The 15493-nt window shown below is 28.9% G+C and overlaps 1 protein-coding gene across 1 annotated transcript in view; it reads right to left on the reverse strand.

Annotated features, from left to right (window-relative positions):
* Positions 1–15493, reverse strand: part of LOC136978849 (zinc finger protein 541) — an 81771-nt gene that overhangs the window by 36848 nt on the left and 29430 nt on the right. The window lies entirely within an intron of this gene.

Here is a 15493-nt window from a genome sequence, read left to right on the forward strand (position 1 = left end):
GGAAAGAGGTGGATGTCTTCACACACTAAAAAGTTCCAAGCTGGGTAGAAGTCATCACCACCTTTAAACACCCAGCGTATAGCCCTGATTTAGCGCCAAGTAACTTCCACCTCTTTCCTGAACAGAAAAAAATGGCTAGGAGGGCAGAGGTTTGAGATTAATGATGATCTTCAAAACAATGACATTAAGGCCATCTCAATTCACTGGCAGAAACATCCTATGAAGAGGAGGATGGTAAAGCTCCTCCACAGATATGACAAATGCCTCAATCTTCACGGTGATTATGTCAAAAAGTAGCCATGTTTGTACCTAACTTTTGGTAATAAATTCATTTTGTTATTTACACTTGTCTTTTTTTTATGGACTATTGGATGTTGAAAATAAACAGCCTATGTACTATCAGTTTTCATTAAAGTAAACCTGACAAAAGGAACAAAACAAATTGAAAATTTCAATATTCTAAAATCCTTGGGCAAATTTGACACAACTCCTTTGCTTACTTGAATAAAAAAAATATTGAATAATGAAGTTTACACTTAAAAATTGTGAAATTTTGTATGGAGGATTTCTAAAATCATGTTAGAGCAAAACTGAAAATCATGTTGTATGGAGATATCCCTAATTTTTTAACCATGTTATACGAAGGATATCTGTACTTGTTAAAAACACACAGTAATCCTTCCATTTATGAAAATTCACAAATACAAATATCCTTTGATTAATGAAGTTAATTTATCCCTCAATGAAATTGCATATATCAAAATTGCATTAATCAAATATAGTAGTACCTAAACAATGATCATCCGCTAGAACAAATTTTCAGTTAATAATAAATGTTATTTTTAATTAATAAATGAAAATAGCAAATTTACCAACACCACCTTATTTGCCAAGAAAAACATATATATGTTAAATAAAGACAGCTGCTAAAGCTGCGTTAATTCAAATTTCTGCCACATATAAAATGGAATTTCCACAATTAATTTCGCGTGTTAATCAAATCTCGCATAAAACAAGGGATACCTGTACTAAGACCTTTAAAATTCAGTACAATTTTTATTCTCAAATGTTTTCAGTCATCTTAAACAATCTTCTTTAGGACAGAAAGAAATAAATTTTAATATAAAAATTTTAAAACTTTCTGTTCAGAAATAAAGAATTCTTTTCCTTACACATTACAATGTAAATTCCAAATTTCATAACTTTATGTGAATTGTTTGTGTCTAATATCATGCATTGATATAATACATCAAATTGATCCTACATAAAAAATATTAAAATCATCATCCGAACTCTGACTTAAAGTTCAATTACATATTTGATTGAATTCTGATTTGTTGATAAATATATATTTAGAGTATTTCAGTGACTTAATTTGATCATTCCCTTCACACTGAATAAACCATTGTTTATATTTTTCATTTTTAAAAGATAAAATAATCAAATTCCTTAAATGATTTTTAAATATATCATATTTTTTGATAATTATCAGTTGTCATGCAAGCTTACTGAAATTATTAAACTTTAAATGAATGATTGAATGAAGAAAATGATCTGTTAATGTGTTTTTGCGTTTACGAATTTATAAATAAGTTTATCTTCACAAACATCACTATATTTTTATATTATGTTCAATCATTAGTCATTAATAAATAAATCATTACATAAATTAATTTATAATTTTCATTTACAAGGTAATAAACATGTAATAAAATTCACATAATCTAATTTTAAATATTGCATTTTTTTTGAAGTACTAACTAAATACATAAAAGTGCATTCTAAACACCTTTGAAAAAGTACTATTCACTAATATTAGTCTTCTTTTATTGATTTTATACTTGAACCAATAAAATAAAAGACTCACATTATTTAATTACACTTTATAGCCCAGCTGAATTGTTTCATGCCAATTAAGGATGCCAACAAGGGTGTTTTCTTAACATCAAACTACATAATGAAAACTATTTATGCTTAACAATTTGCTAGTATGTTCCATTCAAAGCAATGAAATGTTTTTATTTATACATTGATATCTATATGTATTTAAGAATAATTTTCTTATAAAAAAATTTGTAAAAATTACTATTGCTTAATGATATGATAGTGTATTGCAACATGAAGGACTTTGTTGAATATAGTTTGATAACATATTTTATATCTAAAATCAACAGTAAAGTATCAATAGTTTGTTTTATTAAATTGACAAAAAAATTTATATATGTACCTTACATTCAAAGTAACTTTTGTTTGTTACAATTATGTATTATATTGAACTTATTCTATTTAAATCTGTAACCTTAATTTTATACTCTTGAGATTTTATATGAAACTTTACATTACATATATAAAATCTTATTTGGAATTATTAAATTATTCATTATTAAAACAAGTCTTATACTAATGCAATTTATACAGATTTTTTATATACATATAAATTTAACTTACTCACACAGAGTTAACTTTTAAAGGTTTGTAAAATTATGCTTCATAATTTTACAAATCTTTAACCATGCATATAATAAAGGATACTTAATAATTATAGAAATGTAATGCTAATATAATAATTATACTTAATTAACTATAAAAAATAAATAACTATGCACTTCTTATTGAAAAATAATTTACATTAAAATATTTACAGTATTAACATATATTACAATAAATTCTACTCATCAATTACATCATTTTATCACAGAATTCTCTGTCCTTTATTTCTCCACATTTTAAATAATGTATATTAATTTTTTAAATTTTAAATTATATAAAATTTTTATGTTGTAAGATGTAAAAATCTCAAGAATATTAAAAACAAATCAGACAGGCTAAAACAAAACATAAAAAAAGTAAAATAAAAACCAAATTTAATTTGTCTCATTTCCGTTTTTGATAAATGAACAAGAAAAACTAAACTTAATTATTAATTATGATAATTAATAATTAATTTTAGTTTCATTATTATTAATTCACTAAAATAAAATTATTTATTCCATCTTGCTTATTTAAATTCTTTGATATGAGTTGTACAAAGCCACATTTTTAAGCATATTTGTAAGACAAGAACGAAATCAATATTCATACAGTGTACAGGGGAGTACAAAAGTAGGTATACAGTTGAGAAACACAGATGTTTGATGTTCATTATTATTACTTTTATCTTTTATTATTTTGTCCTATTGTTATTTGTGATTTAATGTATACATGAAAATGTTTTTTTCTTCTATGTTTTATCCATAACAGTAAGTGTATACCTACTTTTGCAAATCCCCCTCATATACAACATTAAACAATAATGATAAAACTATTTCTGTCATAGTTTATATTCAATAGTAATGATAAAAAAAAACTAAGGAATCTTTAAGATTCAACTGACATAATTCGGGAATAAGAGACACGTGAAAATTTAATGTATAAAAAACATTTACTTCATTATATTAAAATCTATTTTAAAAAAATAAAATTTCTATAATGAATCAATAACGAAATGCATTTATAATCTAAGTTTTACGTGAGAAATAACTTATTGGCACCGCTCCAAACTAAAAGTAATTATAAAGCTATTAATAGTTTAATACACGTGAGGGCAGAATTTTTAGAGGTCACAACAATTTAATGATGAATCAGCGTTATGCTTAACAATGTTATAAAAGAAATGTCTTCAACAATTGGCGCGTTGCCTATGAAAGTAGCTTTAACACAGCCGGATAAGCAAGCCAATGATAAAGCCTGTTTCATTTGAAACGAACTATGTCATTGGCTTGTCCGGCTGTATTAAAGTAGCTTTACCAGGCAACGTGCCCGAGGCTCAGTTATGCCATAGCTTAAGATGATATGATTAGAAGTTGGCTTTCACTGCACTGAAAATGACATGACAATGTATTTGTGCAGAAGAAACTGGAAGGAGATTAATAATAATAATAATTCATAATTCATTATAATAAGCCTTATTACAATACAGCAACACGACACGTGAGCGATCTGACCAGAGGACTTTCTATGGAAAACTGGCCCCTATTTAACTTTTCGTTCAGTATCTACATGTAGTTTAAAAAAAAAGCACCAAAATTAATGTTTAAGTCAATACAATCTACTTAGTTCTGCTTTAAAAAAAAGCATTCCAACCGGAAAAATATATTAAATAAACCAGCAATGAGCTGCTCAACTTTTCCGGCAGCATTTAAAATTTTGGTGGCGTCTTCTGTTATCATATCATATTTTATTAAATAACTTTTTAATATTTTTAACTATTATAAAATGGCAAAAGTTTAATTTTGAGGGTAGAGATGAGTTTTATAAAAAATTTTAAATTGTCCGACCCCACTAGAGATACGACACGTAACCCCCCCTCTATCTCCTCACTACCTCGACCTTTAACCACCAATATCTAATAGCATCAATTCCCCTAATATAACAAACCTCCTCGCAAAATTTCTGAAATTTTCGACGAAATACACAGTTATTTACGAGTTATTTAGCTTCAAAGCGGGTGAAGAAAATCGTTCCCTCTACACACAAACATCCATACAAACGGAAAAAGCCCACAATGTTTTTTTTTTTTTTTTTTTTTTGTATTTATCGGCATTTCAAGGTACCACGAGTCCGTAAAATTTAAAATATTGCAAGGTAATTTTTTGACCGATCGCCATACTTTCCCCTGTTAAATACAACAGCAGGAAAAATAAAATAAAAACCGGCAGCTAGATTATAATTTCAATTTAAAAAATTTCAAAAATAAGCAATGACAATAACTTTTACAATTTAAAACAAGAAAGATTTTCATTGGCAATGCAATAAACATCGTACGCTATTGTGTTTATATTATGCTAAAACACTACGTTTACACAATAGAACATGATGTAACAATAGTGTAAATGACGACATTAATAAATATCTTATCGTAAAATAATATCATATTCAATCACGTAATTTTAAACTATGTAAACGTAATGAAAAAAGTTTCTATTATGTCATTAAATTTTCCTACGGTGAAAACAAGTAGTGTTTGTATTCACTGTACGTTACGTTTGCTTTCTTGAAAACAAGAATGACAGCCAAAAATTTTGAGAAATAAAAATCAAGGTACATAGCTTCTTCCAGAATTCTACATCCATTGGATATACAGTATATTTCGATTTCTTTTGTATTACTTTAGTCTTTAATCAATTCTAATACAGTAAAACCTGTCCAAAACGGAACCTTAATAAAACGAAAACATGCCTAAATGGAAAAATATTTGGTACCATACGAATCCGGTTTACTCAGGTTTCACTGTAGTAAAATATAGAATATTACTAATAATATCAAGAAATGTCATAAATAAATTTTTTAAGGTGTGACTTTCTGACGATAACATATGAAAATTCGGATAAACGTATTGAGAAATTTATCTGCGCGAGAAAAAAAAAATAATTGAAGACTTTATTTTTCTCGGAATGACTGCTACAGATTCCTTTTTCATTCAGTTTTTTTCACTTAGAACGTTTGCAATTTTCACAGAACAAATCCAGCAGTCGATTTCCTAATTTCTAAAAAGATCAATCCAATCGGCTTCAGGATACTTAAGGATAAGCATGTAAAAAACTTACAAATTTCTGGTATTACGCACATTTTACGCAATCTCCGAGAAAAATAAAGGTCAATGACCGACATTGGAAGCATTTCCCAGAAATGTTAGTTCTTAAAATTTTCCTGTATTTTAAACACAAAAACCTTTAAATTTTTTTAAATGTTTGTGCTCTATTTGAATTTCAATAATGTAAACTTTCAAGAATCTCTCATCACCTGTGAATTCGCGCGTATCATGAAAATATTGACATTCAGACACAGTATTGTAGTTTCGAACAGAATAGAACAGTTTCCTACAGTAAAACCTATCCAAAATGGAGCCCAAATAAAAAGGAAACCTGCTGAAACCGGGAAAAAAAATTCTCCGGAACGGGACGATTTTCTATGTTAAAAACCCGTTCAAAACGGAAACTTGCCAAACTGGGAAAAATATTTGGTACCGTGCAATTCCAGTTTACACAGGTTTTACATTCAGTAGTTCTCATTATTCTCAGTAGTTTCGGAGATATATCTGTTTGAAAATAGCTCACATACAATAATAATAATAATGAATAGCTCGTGTTGTTTTCAAAGCAAATGTTCAAAACGTGAACCCTGAACTTCAATGCACTTCACAACTCGGTGTCCGAACATCATATGTAGTTCCTCCTGAGTTACGCTGCGGTCATCACCGCAGCGTAACTCAGACAAAATTCGAGCCTTATAGCAGAATCTCCTGGGAACATGCTGATAGTGATAAGGATGTAAGCCAAAGCAATGTAAAGTTCGACTGACTGGATTGTAAAATATATTGACAATCAGGATTCTATTTTCGAGCATTTATTACGAACGTAACATAGGTATCATTCATTATTATTGGCATAGGTAAGAAACGTTCATACAGCTCCGAAACTACTGAGAATAATACCTATATTCATATAAAGTTTTTGCTTACAAATGATCTATACTATCGTTTCCCAAACTATTTTCCTCTCTTTCTGGCGTCCTGTTTTGTATGTATGGGTATATACCGGTATATCTATATACAATCAAACATTTTGTGGTTTTCCTTTATTTACGTATTTTATATATACAATATATATATACCATCTGTCTGTACGAATAATTCGCACGTACTTAATATATAAGATTAAATGAAAAAATTAAATCACTACTTGAAAAATTATTGCCCTCGGAAACTATGGACAGAGAATCCTTGCAACCGAAGTTAGTCACGAATGTAAATGGTTTTTACGTTTCTCGATTTCTGTTTAAGTTCTTTTTTCTCATTAGACTGCAATGAAAAACATGGGCAATTTTCTAAGGGGGAGAACTTTTATGAGAAGTTGGCTCCTATCACATGTAGAAGAACGCAAAACTTCACGCAGCCAAGCTGTTGGTCAGTCGCAAACTACTACTGTTCAGTAGTTTTATTCAATTTTTTCCGTTCAGTGTCAATAGCTTCAAGCATTTGATAGCTTTCCAGGAATTGTTGTCGTAACGGAATATTTAATTTTAAAAAATAGTTATTTTTATGGTTTAATTAAAAAAGCGAACGATTTTACGCTGATGGACACACGTGCTTCGAAACGAACTACTCAATGTAGAAAGTGAGAGTTGAGAAATCATTTCGAAAACTATGAATTTTTTACACTTAACATGAGGTTAACAGTGTTTTGTTATGGGTAGGAACTAAATAAAGAGCAATTATTTATTGTGATTGTATTGCCTCTAGCGGAAAGAAAGAAAAGTGAACATTATCGTTTTTGCAAAAAATGAGAACGAATTAATTTTAAAAAATCCAGCGGGGTTGCTTAACTTTTCCGGCAACATTTAAAACTGCGTGTGGCGCTATCTGTTATAATATTTTATTTAAAAATCTTTTTATATTTTTAATTATTATAAAATGGCAAAAAGCTTAATTTTGAGGCTAGGAATGGATTTTATTTTAAAAAATTGTAAATGCCAATAACCAGTAAAATCGTCATTAAGTCCAACACTACTCAAGATATGACACACCACCCGCCACTCCATCGACCTTTAATCGCCAAAATTTCATAGCATCAATCCTCCTAATACACAAATCACCTTGTAAAATTTCAGAAATGTTCGACAAAAGGCACGGGGGTGATTGAGCTCCACCAACTTTTTGCATTTAACGACAATAGAGCTAGTGGAAGGAACGGCGAAACTAGATTGAGACGCCTCTAGCGGCGACGACGGGTAACAGAATTGGGGCTACAAAGGCAGCACCAGTGTTGTTTCACCTAGTACTTTTGTACTAATCTAATATCTTTTTACTTGTTCCAGTACCAAGATACCCAACACCATTTTCCTAGTACTATTTATGAAATCCTAATATCTTTCCTTTCAATTTAGTACCTTTGAAAACATTCATTTTAATTCTATATTTCTATATTTTTCTACTTTACTTTGGCAGTAAATAGATGTTTTTATTGCTTCCTCATTCAAGCAGTTGAATGTATTTTTTTGCAATTAAATTTAATAAAAATTAAACTACAAAATTGAGTTCTTAAAAGCAACAATGATAAAATGTTACACTTGGAAACCATCATCTGCTTCAACCATACAAAAACATTCTAGTGAGGAAGATTCTGATGATGACAATCTTACCAGTGATTTTTCAATGTGATAATTTTAAAGTTCAGTACTTCATGTTCATTACTTTTGTTTCGTCATTTTGTTCATTTGATTGTTGTTGAGAAATAATAGCATTCTTGCAACATATGAATTTTGTATGTTACATGTAAAACTATTTATATTTTAATAAATAGAAATTTGATAAATTCTAAATTTATATATTATTTATAAGTATATATTTAATAATATATAATATATACATATATTCTGCAGTTTAAGGTCAAAGTAATGCCTGCATTAGTCAATACAGTCACTTCTCGACTTACAATGGGGTTCGGTTCCACAACTTCGGACGTAAGTCGAAATGGTCGTAAGTCAAGAAGTGACTGTACTTCAACAAAACAGTTAGCCATCTTACACAAGCACAAGCAAAGGATAACTAACTACACAACAAAACTAAAAACGACACAATCAATCGCCAAAAACGTGAAAGATATATATGTATATGATATATATTCCACGAAACCTATAAAAAATTGATACATTTTTAAAATTTTTTAATGAAATTTTTCGTCATAAGTGCGAATGGTCGTAACTCGAGAAGTGACTGTAGATCATTGGGACTGAGCAGTATTCATATTCTTATATTTATTATACTCTTAATTCTGTACAATTTAAAGGGTGGTGTGGAAGAAGTAAACTATATATCTATTTCATGGTAAATAATGAAATTTGTAACTAACCATATATATAAAAGAACTTCAATAAGGACCATAGCAATAGCTAATAGTATTGTATTAATAGGGAAATTCTTATCCTCATTTCCTCAAAATACTAATTTTGCTTCTTACTCCTTTCTTCCACAGATCTCGTAAATTCAAATATCACATCATATGCCAATTAATATCTGTCAGATTAACAAAATAACATAAAAAAAGAAAATTACTAAACTTTACATTAGAGAACTAAATTTAAAATAGAGCCAACTGAGGTTAACAGGAGATTGGAGATTGGTTAGAATGCAACACATCATTATGTAATTAACCTCAGGAATTAAATTGCAGTCAGCCATTTCTCTTTCGTCCCAGGGTAGGCCTATTATTCACGCGGGAACGAATAAAACTTTGTACTTGGCGGCTCAGTAATATAGGTAACACTACAACCGACCACACAACAGTTATTTTTTGAAGTTTTGTTGGCAGAAAGCTGTTTTTCATTATCACAGGCAAAAAACAAGCACCGCGTCTCAGTACGTATCTAACCCAAAGACGCTCGTGTTTTCCCGAAAAAGTTTCTTTTGCTTGCGCACAGGTGGCGCTCAACGCAGTTCCACTAGCTCTATACGGATTAAGGTCTTCCGTGCCCCTGGGCAAAGATGATAGTATGCTCTCAACATAATTTTACGACCTGCTAAACTAATAATGTCTAATTGTAGCTATGAATTTATTTATACACTCTATACAACTGCAACGGTAAAAACTGCTTTATTTTTTTCTAATTTCCGGGCCCTAGACATATGTGTCATGTGCCTTGTGGGCAATCTAGCTCTATAATGCCACAGGAAAAAGCGAACTAATGAACTCGACTAAAAATAACTCTGTCCGGAGGTATTTTGTAGGTTAGTAACAGTGGGTGGACAGCTAATCGACAAGGAAAAATACAATTGAATGATTTACTGAACTAAATCCTTTCGCTGTCAGCACGGGGCATAGTAACTAAATTACAGTACTTGCCACTCGACTAAATTACCAGATGTGTCTGAACGAGCCGTTTTACTTTGTTGAAAATGTGAACATGACATTGAAAAGGATTAAAAGATTTGTTTCGTTGAAACCACTAAAGACTAAAATTCACACTAAACATCGATCGTTCTCAATTAAATTTACAAGCTGTTTCATCGGAAACTACGATTTTTTTTCAAAACTGTGTTTTGTTTATATATTATTTAATTTTCATTAATATATTAATACAAATAAATTATTAAACTTCGTTGGTAAATATGAAGACAAGTTTATATTCTAAATGAGAAGTTTCATTTTTAGGACGCCTAAAAATGCGGTGTTCGTGTTTATCGTGTCATTCTGTTTTATCTTGTTTTTAATTAACAGAATTTGGGAACGTGATAGAGACTACCAAGCTTAAATATTATGAATATAATTAAAACATACAGTATCATCTTCACAATCAGCTTAACATGAAACAAATGTTCTTATTTATATAAACTATTTTATTTAATATTAATTGTTTATATCTGTTAAAATAGGTTAATTATCGGACATTTTGAAACATTTATCATATCACTTATGAAATTAAGCATAAAATTTGAGGGCGTCCATAGTTAAAAATATAATGAATTCATCAAAGGAACCGATTTACCTTGACTGTATTCGCCAAAACAACTTAAAATTTCATTAGAAATAAGAATTTCAATAAATGAAAAGCTTACTTAAGTACATTCTAAATATCAATAGAATGCTAATGGAATCGTTAATTAGTTTACCGTCCCATTCTGAGAATAAACACACTCCTAACACCTTATCAAATAAATGGAATCGTTAATTAGTTAACTGTAAATGGAAAAGGGGTGTAAGAATAATGGACTGTAATTGGTTCACATGGTAGCGCACAGATTTTCAAAGACTAAAGTAGGTTTAGTGAAAGAATGATCCATTAGCTTCTTTCATACACTAAACCTACTTTAAAAAGATAATAAGGGTCTGGCTATTTAGACTTCTAATACATTCCTGAAAAGAGAGTTTCAAAAACGAGTTCATCAGTGTTGTTCAAAATCACTAAAACTTGGTTTGGTTATTTCATTGTAATCAAAAAGAAGATAAACATTTAATAATAAATCTTAAAAAAAATTTAGAATCTAGCTTTATTACAATAAAATAATTTTCTTGTACACACTATCATACTACTAGGGCAATCAATAGGGAAAACTGAAGATTTTTCCGGACAGCAGAAAACCTGGGACTTATTGTAGTTTATACCCCTATAAATTTATGTTATTTTTACTAAAAAACAAACAAACAAAAAATTTAAGATTGCTATTTATTAATAAAAAAAACTTTCTACATACAGTATTTCACTTGTTCAAAACATGGTAAAATGTAGGGCAACTATCCATCCCTGATTTCTGGAGACAGTCCCTGTTTTTGACTGTCTAACCATAGCAACTAAGCATCCCTGGTTTTGTTCCTGGAATGCAATCTTGTCCCCGTTATTGTATTTCTATTCAATTGTAATGTTCCCAGGCTTTTGTGTAGTGTGTGTGGTATCACACCTGTACAGGAAAGAACGACAGGTACTGTACAATAAGCACTTTATCCATCCTCCACAGATGCCTTATTTCCTGGCTGAGTTGTGTGTGTGTACTTGCTAATTTTTCCAGTGAATGTGTTTTGTGAATGGCTATGTCCATAATGTATGTGATTTTATTGTGTTTGTCAATGAGTGTGATGTCTGATCTGTTGTGGTAAATTGTTTTATCTGTGATTATGGCTCTGTCATAGTACATTTTGTGTGTGTTGTTTTCCAATACTGTCTGTGGAATATATTTGTAGTATGGTCAGGGTGGACTGGCCTTAAAATTTTTGTGGAAAAAATTATTACCGGCCAGCCCATAAATAAAAAAAAAGGTCTTTTATTCTATTCATATTTAAAGATGCAAAAATGACTCAACCCAAGGGCCAACTCTAGTTGCGTCGAATATATGTACGAAGCGGGCTCTTGATATTTAGTACGATTACAAACGACTAGATGTCAATATTTAAAATTTTTATTTTATACAGCATTATATTATTTTGTAATATTTTGTGCAACACCACAGGTTGCCCATCTACAAGCAATGCCACCGTGGGTGAATGGCAAACTAAAGATTAGTTAGCTGAACCTAAAAATAGATTATTTTTAATTAAATCATTTGGAATATAGAGAAATTATTATTGAATAAAATTTTTACTTACCTAAAATAAAGGAAATGATATAATTGGCCATTAAATCTGTTATGACTACAGTCAGCGTTTTGGTGGCTGGGTGGAAAACTAATAACTCGTGTTTTCAAAGTTTAGCATTAAGATTCATACGGGTGGTGAATAGTTTCTAGCAATGTAAACAAATGATCAATTTTGTCTGTTTTGATTATTTTTCTCCTAGAATGCTTTGCGTTTGGGCCGAGTCGGGCCAATGTAGTGTTGGACTCGGGTCGGCCAGACTAATTTAATTTCAGACTCGGGTAGGGCCAGAAAACGATAAAGGCCTACACATATATCTATATTACACCTAAAAATTGAAATTTATCTTACTTAACGAAAAAAAAATAAATGAAATTTTTTAAAAATAAAACTGAACAAAATGATGTATTATGTACTGTACATACTGTATTTAGAAAAACGGCCCAAATTGTATATGGCCCATGTGGAATTTTCCACATGGCCAGTCCGCCCCTGAGTATGGTTCATAGGTGTCTAATAATTTGTATTTCTTTGCAAGTTCTTGGTGTATTATATTTGCTACTTGATTGTATCTATGTAAATAATCTGTCTGTGCCAAGAGCTTGCAACCAGAAGTGATGTGTTGTATAGTTTCTGGCATGACGTGACATTTTCTGCATATGTCATTTGTGAGTGTTGTATCTCCTGAGTATGTGTTTTCTGTAGTTTTTAGTATTTATGACCTGATTATTATTATTTTATTTTTTATTTTTTGTTTCTTTCTGGTTACTGTAATATTGTTGCTGTCACAGTTTTTCTGCTAGAGGATGTGTCCAATGTCTTCACAATTTCTAGATAATTTTTTATAAAGTAACCAACTTTTTTAAGAAATGCCAAAAAGTAACCAAATTTTAAAATGTGGACAAAAAATATAGCTAAAAAAGCACCAAAAGCAAGTAGCTATAAACTTTATTGGAGAAGAGCTACTTGATTGCAGTGAATGAGTTCAATCAAAATTAAAATTTCTCAGTCATCTGTATGTACTGTACATACAGTACCCATTTGACAATACTTATACATGCATGCTTACTGTGTACCCTTAAAAGTGACAATTGACATGTGTCTCCAGATTTGCCAAAAAAAAATCTGGTCACTTTAAAAAAGGGCTCACTATTCTGAGCCCTATACCAAGTTTTTGATGGTCCTGTTTCTATCACCTATAAGGAAATAGTTTGCAGCTAATACTGATAAATAATAAATTGAACTATGTATCTCATATACTACATCATGACTTAAGATAAATTGAATCTAAAACACTTCAATGCTTAAAATTAGCAATAGTATGTCAATTAATTTAAAACAGTTTTACTGTGAAATAATGATTTTGTTATTAAATTTTTATTTTATAACAAAATTATTATTAAATGATACTTCTAATGATTTTTATCAATAAGTAATTATTAAAATATTTTATTATAGAATTTTAAGATGATTTTCCTGTTAAAGATTTGGTTTAAAATTTTATTTTATTACTTAGTGAACATAACATTATTTTAAATTCTTGACCTACATGAATCAAAAAATCTGATTCACTATTTTAACTAAAGTTCTAACCTATTTAATTTTATAACTTCCTTAAATCTTCTTAACTCACATATTTACAAATAATGAAAATTTTATCAAGTCAAGAAAGTAAGTAAAATTTTAAATTCTTTAAAAAATTTATCATAAATTAATTTAACAATTAATTAATTTAACAAATAATGATTCATTTAATTCATTTGCATAACAGTAGTCAGAGAATACAAAATCATCGAATTGTATATTTTCAGGAAAAAATTTCAGTTATTTAAAAATATTTTCAGCTGTGTAGAATACATTGAAATCATCTCTTAATAAATTAAAAAATAATAATAAATAAAAATTACTGATGAACTTAAATATGGCATTTTTTCATGCACTACTAAAATTCATTTCTGAAAAGTTTGTCACAATAAATAAAAAAATAAGTTAAATTCTTGATATTTCAAGTAAAATATAAATTTATCACATGTATCATATTTAATAATATATATTTCTAATATTAAATTCAGATAAATAGTTAACTTATTCAATTAATTTGAGAGGTCGATTCAGGCAATAGCATCTAATATCAGATGCATGCCTAGGTTCATATATCAATGAACTGTTCTTTATTGCTTGTTTTGATTAAAATTCAACTTAATTATTTCTAAAATGAATATCTGAGTTATCATATAGTGTTATAAGCTCTTAACATGTAGCACTGGTCCTTTCTTCTAGCATTGACACTGCAAATTTATGGAAGCCATATATTAGATGTTCTTATATGTTAGCTGGCAAGAAGAGAATCTTTATCAATTAATTTAATTATCAGATCAGAAAAAAACTAATAAATTTCATAGAATTAGATTAAAACAGTTAACTAAATATTTATGATTTTCATTCTTATAATTCATTAATCAGATCAGATTCATTAATTCATTAATCAGACAGATCAGTGTCACATTACTATGAAAAAAAATTAATCTACCACCATCAATATAAATTATACTGTATAATGTAAAATATTAAGAACATGTTTGTTTTCTGTGAAGTTCTAACCAATATAAAGCGGATTAATGGATTAACATAATACACTATCTTTTACTTATTTATTAACTGTGATATAAATATAGAAAGATTAAAATTTTTTATAGATTTTTCAATATGTTTTTCCTTTTGAATTTTAAGTATTTTGCAAGAATTCTACTTTGAAATCAATATTTTAATTCCAATTTTATTATAATACTAATTAATCAGCTAAATTTAACTTATATTTTTACTTTATATTTATAAATAACAATTACTATACCCAGAATGAGTTTATAATTTCAATTTTTATAACAATACATTACCAGATGAATGGCTTTTCTAATGAAAATAAATTAAAATACTTAATCAGACAGATAAATTTTAAAGTTTTATTAAGGGCAGAAATGTTTATGAATTCCAGAGTGGAAAAGTAAATGAATAAAAGTTTTAAAATATTAAATCAATAATTATAAAACTATTAAATTTTACAAAAGTCATTCTAAAAATACAGGCATATCCTGCATATCACCCTGGTTAATTGTTTTCCAGTAGAATTCCTCTTAATTTTTTAATGCTAGAAGTTTATAAAATAAATCTATGTATCAACACAACTTTGATTGGCTAATGCTTATTTATTACTTACATCCTGAAAACTTAATATAGCATTTTTATCAAAATGATACACAGGAAAAGCCTCAAGTTATATGCCAAATGTAAATGGTAAAATATAAGAATCCCAAGCATACAATCTGAACACTGCACCTACTCAACTTTCTTTAAGCTTCAGATCATGATCTTACTTCATGAGTAACAGTTTATTA

The sequence above is a fragment of the Centruroides vittatus genome, unplaced genomic scaffold (genome assembly GCF_030686945.1).
Source record: "Centruroides vittatus isolate TY-2023 unplaced genomic scaffold, ASM3068694v2 contig_559, whole genome shotgun sequence".
Classification (NCBI taxonomy): Eukaryota; Metazoa; Arthropoda; class Arachnida; order Scorpiones; family Buthidae; genus Centruroides; species Centruroides vittatus.